Genomic DNA, 7,352 nt, shown 5'->3' on the forward strand with positions numbered 1-7,352 from the left:
TTCTCAGATAGGATAACTTTCTCAAGTATACATTACACAACGTATCAAAACAATTATTTTTTCTTATCCACCTTGTATCTATCAAATGCATTAAACGTCTGGAAACAGTGATATTTTTCAGTGTTTTGTTCCATTTGCAAATTTATGGTAATTTGAACCATCATTTACATACTAATATAACGGAACGGGGAGTGCTCCTTGTCTAACAGAACGTGTATATTTCAATGTCGCCCAACCAGGAACTAATACTTGCTGTGTATGTATGTGAATACAGTGCACAGTGTCATGTAGGGTCAACTCAGCCACGAAAACAACTACGTAAGGAGTTAAATGAACAATTTTCAAACATGTGGTACATGTTATCGAGATTGCATCAGTAAAACGGAATGTACATGTGCCTTTGCCACCGTGGACGTCAAAAGGTTGGTGTTGTATTATCGTATAACCTTATCTCGGTGCCTCTGGATTTACTATTAAAACACGAATAACTGAGTATGTTGGCTACTTGTTGAGGGGTCAGTGAAATGACCTTTGTTTGTGTTGATACAATCGTGTAATGCATGAGGCGTCCATGAACTTCGTGACAGGATGTCAACCTGACCTAGTTAAATATATATTTCCGTTAACATTGCACTGGTGAGTTGTCCATGTTGTTTGGATTGTGCATTGTACATTTGGGTTGTAGGCAAATATATATACTCTACACGATCAAAGATTGATGTATATTTTCAGGTTTGATTTTAATTTTTCATTTGTATACGGTGTATTTTGTAGTGATGGCTTCAAATGTTTCAACGGTGTAGTTCATTGAGTTATCGCCCTTAGCCTTGCTTATCCTCTGTTTGACTCCAGATTATCCCCGTTTATATGATCCCCTGTTTCATATGCGTGGTAATCGTATTCAACCTGCGTCACATTGGTATTTCTTCAGACACTAAGCTGAGACCTTATAAATTACTACCCATACATATATAGCGACACTGAACACTGATCTGTTTGATTGGCATTTTAGAAGTTGGCGAGTAATAAGAAAGTAAGATTCTTTATGGATAACAACTTCTTTATTATATATGATGCGAAGTTTCGGCATGGATTCTTATACTGTTGTCAAGAAGACCGAAGACCAGGGTTCGATTCCCACGTGGGTACACTGTGCGAAACCCATTTCCACTGCTGGACAGGCTAAAATTTATATTTCAGATGTCCCGGGAAGGCTTAAATGTATATTTCGTATTTCCCGGGACAGCTAATTTCCAAGGAAGTAGGGGAGTACCGCCAAAGCTAAAGATACGGTGCCGGGAAGCATAATCCATGTCGGGAGTAGATAGATTTCTTTTCATAACATTGTTATAGTGTTACCGTTATCTGTACACTGGTTAATAATATTTTTATAAATTGCACATTTCGATGAGTTGGACAGCTCACTAAAGATAAACTGAATAACCTGATCAGTTTTTCTTTGTTTCATAATCTAGAAGTAATTCCTGCCTTAACCATTTTTCACTTAATCCAGTGTTTGACAAAATATTTTTAACCTGATACGTACAATTTTGGACACCACAGGTCCTCATACAAATACTCATAACAACACCGAAAATGCTATTTTCAGACACAAGAAGCTTACACCAATATTTAATCATGCTATATTGCCTTTTAAATACGAGCGGATAACGGCTTAACTCGGCATAAACCATGGAATTACATGTTGATTTCTTAACTCCTAATTACCTTTTACAAAAATCCAAATGCAACCTTTCAATATTTAAGCCTTTTTATATCCCCATATCTCAGACGCATAAGATAGTATACTACCAACACAACAATCAAAGACAAACAAAAGAGATTCCAGGTTGAGAGAGAGCGACCTGATATTATTGTAAATTAAGAAAAGGGCCTTCCTACCCTGGTCAGACAACTGCAGCTGTGTCTTTGAGAATCGGTTATTATAATTAAAAACTATTCCGAAATATGTAAACGTATCGCCAACCTCAGAACACAACCATTAAATATAACCAATGTTTTGACGATTTAACTTTACCAACTCTTCTGAAGACCATATGCATAATCTTTGTTTGAGCAATATTTACTTCAAGTTCCCACCGTCTGGAATAAACTGACAACGAGTTCATCTGTGTTTGCAACCTTTCAACAGATTCAGAAAATATTACAAGATCATCAGCATACATAAGCAGAAACATATTTAAAGATTTAAACTGGTAAGGTATACATTTATCTTTTAGGAAAGACTCCTCAAAATGAACTATATAATGTCGAATAAAAGAAAATGTGTAATGAAGAATAGACGTGAAATGTGTAAATAACTTTATTTATATTTTTAGATGTGACCAAATTAAAGAGCGTCCCCGTTAATCCTGTTTTCTTTTGTAATTTGTCAGAGCCTCCGAGTGAGGACAGCGCTCCGTGATTCATTCAGCCATAACAAAATACATATGCATTGCATAAAATATAGTACTATGCGCGACGGCTACGCTCATTGAACCGAGAAGCGTCACGATTTTATAGCCTTCCCGGCCATGAATCGACATGATTGCTAAACGAGGCGTAAAACTAAAACTAACTTCACTCACCTTCGGTAAGTGATATTACATTAAAACGACATACCAAAACGAGGCGTCCTCTCTTCTCTGACACATCAAATCACCCACATTGTAAAACCAAAAGTCACTGTGTTCCTCTTAATCTGATGGATTGAAAAATAATGGAATGGTATTATTACGTGAAACGGACAGCTGATGACACCTCACTGCTGTACCCGTGCAGCTCGATGTCAATGAGTGCAGACAGTAAAACGCATGTGGACTGTTGTGTGTTTACAATGTCGATAAACATCATGTGTTGGCCAATTCCGCGGAAGGATTTGGAACATTTCATTTGAAACCTCCGGCTAATGCCGTAGGTTCCAAATGAATTCCCGTACTTCAAATACTCAACAACACCCGAAAATTGGCCAACACGTGATGTTTTTCTCTTAATTAGACCGTTCTAACACACTGCAGGTGAACAGGAAAACAGCGTGTTGTAACTACCTTCCCTACCTCGCCCCTCGCCCCTCACACACCTACCCTAGTACTCTCCCCTGGTTTACATGACATCAGCCTGATTAATATTCCATCAATGTTTGTATTTGTATTTAACCAAGCCGAGAGCGTCTACCGCAGTACACCCTGTCCACGTGGAAAACCAAGAGTTGGCAGTGACTATGCATATGGAACACTTCAACACAGTTGTGTATAAGGTAAGAGCGTGCCATTCAGTTGTTAATCAAGGACTACCTGCACTCCGATCAGTATACTAGTATTTCCCTATTCCTATTGCATGGACCCGTGAGCGCGGATACACGGGAGACTGTCTATCACCGCGTATATAAATAATGTGTTGAGTAAACGATAACGTTGTTTGTTTAACGCTGCACTGTGTTGAAGCAAAGCAACGACGGTCTGTAAATGGACGAACAAAGACCACACAATCGAATGATCGACATAGTGAGATAACGATCCGAACGGTACAAAGAAATGATATGATGACAACTAAGCCATAGAGCCTGACCTAATCCCGATCACCTCACCTCTCACGACCAACATAATATTATTGGGGACATATTCTAGGGGAATCACCGTGGGGCCAAAGATAACGATGCATAGTGCATGTTGTTGTTCTGTAAGGCACCACATTCCTTCATGGGCGTGTTTCAATTAGTGTATTATGAGATACGTAATATGGTTGAAGGTGTGAAAGTGTCACACAGATAGTGTGCCTTATGTTCTGTTCTGCACTGTGTCTAATGGTGAAACCTGTAACCTACACGTTCCTATTATTGTATGTCTAAGTGAATGTGTGATGTACCCCATTACACTTTGAACTGAGCGGACCCGTGAAGATCCGGGTTAGAATTGAGTAACCCATGCTTGTCTTAAGTGGCGACTGACGGATCGGGTGGTCAGGCTCGCTGACTTGGTTAACGCATGTCAGCGTGTTCCAATTGCGTAGATCGATGCTCATGCTGTTGATCACTGGATTGTCACGGATTGAGATGTGTTTAACACCGAATTTCAGCTACACCAAGGCATTTCAGCTGAACGTAACGTCTTGCACGGTTGCAGTGCTCACTAACGAAGGACCATAGTTGGAACCACGGATAGAGACGCATTAGACCTCTGGGCCATCCCTGTTCCACTTAAGGGGCGGTAGGGTAGCCCAGAGGTTAAAGCGTTCGCTCGACATTGAAAATTGGTTTGTTTAACGCCGCACTCAGTAATAACTAACTCTATGGCGACAGTCTGCAATAAAGTAGTCTGGACCAGACAATCCAATGACTGGCGCAATATGTATCGAGCTACGCAAATGGGATACGATGGTATACATTAGCTTCGTCAACGAGCCTGACCACCCGATCCTTTTGCCCCTCTTCACCAACAAGCATGGTCTCGTGTTCACCAATGATGAACGTTTCTCACTACTGTCAGCGTCACGCTAGACTCCCCGTCAATGACGCCAAGCTGCCACGTGACTGGAGTACTTTCAGTTCAGCGTTAGATCCAGCTCACTCGCTCATTCAACTGGGAAGTTGTGAACATGAAGCCATCACACGTGTAACCTCTTACTTACCAGTGTGTAAGGTTACCGGGTCAAAGATGTCCTCTCTGCTTTCAGTGTTTGACATGAGAACTACACCTGCTTGTTACACCTGCTTGTTACACCTGCTTGTTTCTGTTTTCTGTATAATGCAACATGTGGCAGTCGGTTGTTTTGTCTGGTATGATTGATAATATCGCCCACAGAAGCACCTCATGAAGTTATTACAGTCATATTTGTACATATTATACACCCTTCGCTCTCTTTCGGACATCCAACATCACGTGGGTATTATATGCAACTCTCGTTTTCAAGATTGCAGAACCATGGGTCCGCATATGACCCTTCTGTCGTTGCTATATATACAGAGTAAAACTTTCCTAACGTTTTCTGAAATGTTTTATCACTCCATGGATTATTGAAATCTAGTGAGACCATACCTCGCCCTTTGTACATCATTTATGTACCCCTGAAGACCCGGGTTAGAACTGATCTTCAGCAACCCATGCTTGTAAGAGGAGACTACCAGATCGGGCGGCCAGGCTCGCTGACTTGTCATCGTATCAGAATTTCGTAGATCGTTGCTCATGATGTTGATCACTGGATTGTCTGGTCCAGATTCGATTATTCACAGACCACCGCCATATAGCTGGGGGTATTGCCAAATGCAGCGTTAAACAACAAGCAAAACAGAATTTATTATTGATAACGCAAAAACTATAGCCGTACAACAGTCTATTGTAGCTACTATGCATAATGTCACGTACACACATCCGCCCAATAACAGGGTTTGTCACTAGCTATAGATAACGATCGTTCCATCAACCACCCTGCTACTGTGCGGACCGTAGTTGCCGCAGCTGCAGGTGGGTGAAGGTGCCGACGTTAACAGTCCAGGTATCGTCGATGAGGTGTGGGACGTTGTCACAGATGGCAGGGCGGAGATACCACTCCAGGATTTGACACTTTCAAACCAAATTGTGCACAACACCTCTTGTAATGTCATGTCCTGACTGAACAGGCTGTGGACTGTGATGGTTGAATTACTGGCGATGTTTTTAGAGGATCATAAATAATATAATGACGTCTATGTGTTTCTCAATTTGACAGTACCATGATCGTCGATTTAAACGGAGAAATAAACGCCAAACACATGCGTTGCTATGGATTTTGCTCCCACATCAAGTTGACACTCTCTGATATACACCAAATCGGCTCACTTTTAAATAAAGGTGTTATCCATTGAAATATTATAAATGAACATTATCATCTTACAGGCCAAGGTATTTTACACTGGTAAGTTAGATTTCAAGTTGCCACCCACTTGTTCCTTGTGACCTCAATGGCACGTCTAGACTAAGGCTTAGTCTCTGAATATATATAATTTTGATAGTAACAAACAAGCCCATTTATATTGAAAAGGAGCCCTAGGGAGACCAGAGATTCAGAACCTGAACCTGAGGAAATCTAGACTTGCTTTATTAAGGGCTTTAGCACTGCAGAGAGGGCTTGGCAGTAGGGAAATTAATGTGGTTCAGGGACTGTGAGACAGACTATGGCACGTCATATGTTGTGAGATACTTATTGATGTGATGCCTTTGATATCGCCTATGATACCCGAATCAAATCAGATCTCTTTTATTCCATTACTGAAGAGGCCACATGCCTATAGTACAAAGTCAGACAATAATAATGGCATACGATCACAATGTTTGCAAACGGACTTTCTTTATACTAAGGCATGGCGGATATATACATACCAAGTTTGCGAATATTACTTGTATTATTAATGTTCATTACCAAATTAAATTTACACGGATTAGGATATGTATCGTAATATTGCGGTAGATATTTTGTCCTTAACTCAGTGTAGTAAAGACATTCCAACAAAAAATAACACGATCTGTTTTCTCGTGGAATCAATTAGCTCACCATCGAATAATCAGATCTTATTTGTTTTATCTAAAGCCACTATCAAACAGTGGTACCCGACAGTTAAATATCAGGGCGCAGGGCGAGTCTATAATTCTGTGTCCTCAAACACTTATCGTACGCGTGATACACTACTTCTTCATATATTCATATTTGTCAGTATTTGTCGGTATCCAAATAGTACAACCCTGATCATTTTTCACGCTCGACAAGACAATCTACTAGTCTTTACAAAAGCAGTGCCACGTGAAAACAGCGCTTCCGTTCCAGGAAAGAGATGGCTGCCGATATGTCAGGCATGGAAATAAGAATTAATGGGAGGTCCAGCAGAAGGAAGTTCCTATGATCACGACTGTCCTGTTTTAAAGACTCAACAAATGTAATAAGCATGTACAGAAGATCAATGTTCGATATTTATTGCACCATTTAACTGACATCAAAATGCTATTGGTTTAAACATCAGGGGTGCTTAGATTTTCTTGCAATCGACAGATCTCTCCTCCTACACACATCAATACTCGGGCGTTATTAAAGTGAGTTTAGTTTTACGCCGCACTCAGCGTTATTCAAGTCATCCGTTTGACATATCCACTTTGTATTAACAAGCCTGTTCAATGAAAGTACTGTAAATCTGACTATGCTCACACACACACACTCACTCACTCACTCACATTCGCACGCACGCACTATTTCTATTTCACCAGGTTAGCGTGTTGCTATCAATACAGCTCTTCAGTGTTCCCATGTTATTGACAGACGCGGACGTTCGGCCAGTGTTGAGCCGGGATTGTCATGCCGCTAAGCGGGTGTGTCACTCGCTCGCTGTC

The 7,352-nt window shown here is 40.7% G+C and overlaps 1 long non-coding RNA gene across 1 annotated transcript; it reads left to right on the forward strand.

Moving 5' to 3' along the window:
• Window positions 1-225: 225 nt before the first annotated feature.
• On the forward strand, window positions 226-5,939 carry LOC124291785. The gene is made up of 3 exons (XR_006902276.1): window positions 226-422; window positions 3,161-3,256; window positions 5,400-5,939. It is a non-coding gene; the product is annotated as an uncharacterized LOC124291785 (long non-coding RNA).
• The last annotated feature ends 1,413 nt before the right edge of the window (window positions 5,940-7,352 follow it).

The sequence above is a fragment of the Haliotis rubra genome, unplaced genomic scaffold, assembly GCF_003918875.1.
Source record: "Haliotis rubra isolate DU_JTF1 unplaced genomic scaffold, ASM391887v1 Scf5, whole genome shotgun sequence".
Lineage (NCBI taxonomy): Eukaryota > Metazoa > Mollusca > Gastropoda > Lepetellida > Haliotidae > Haliotis > Haliotis rubra.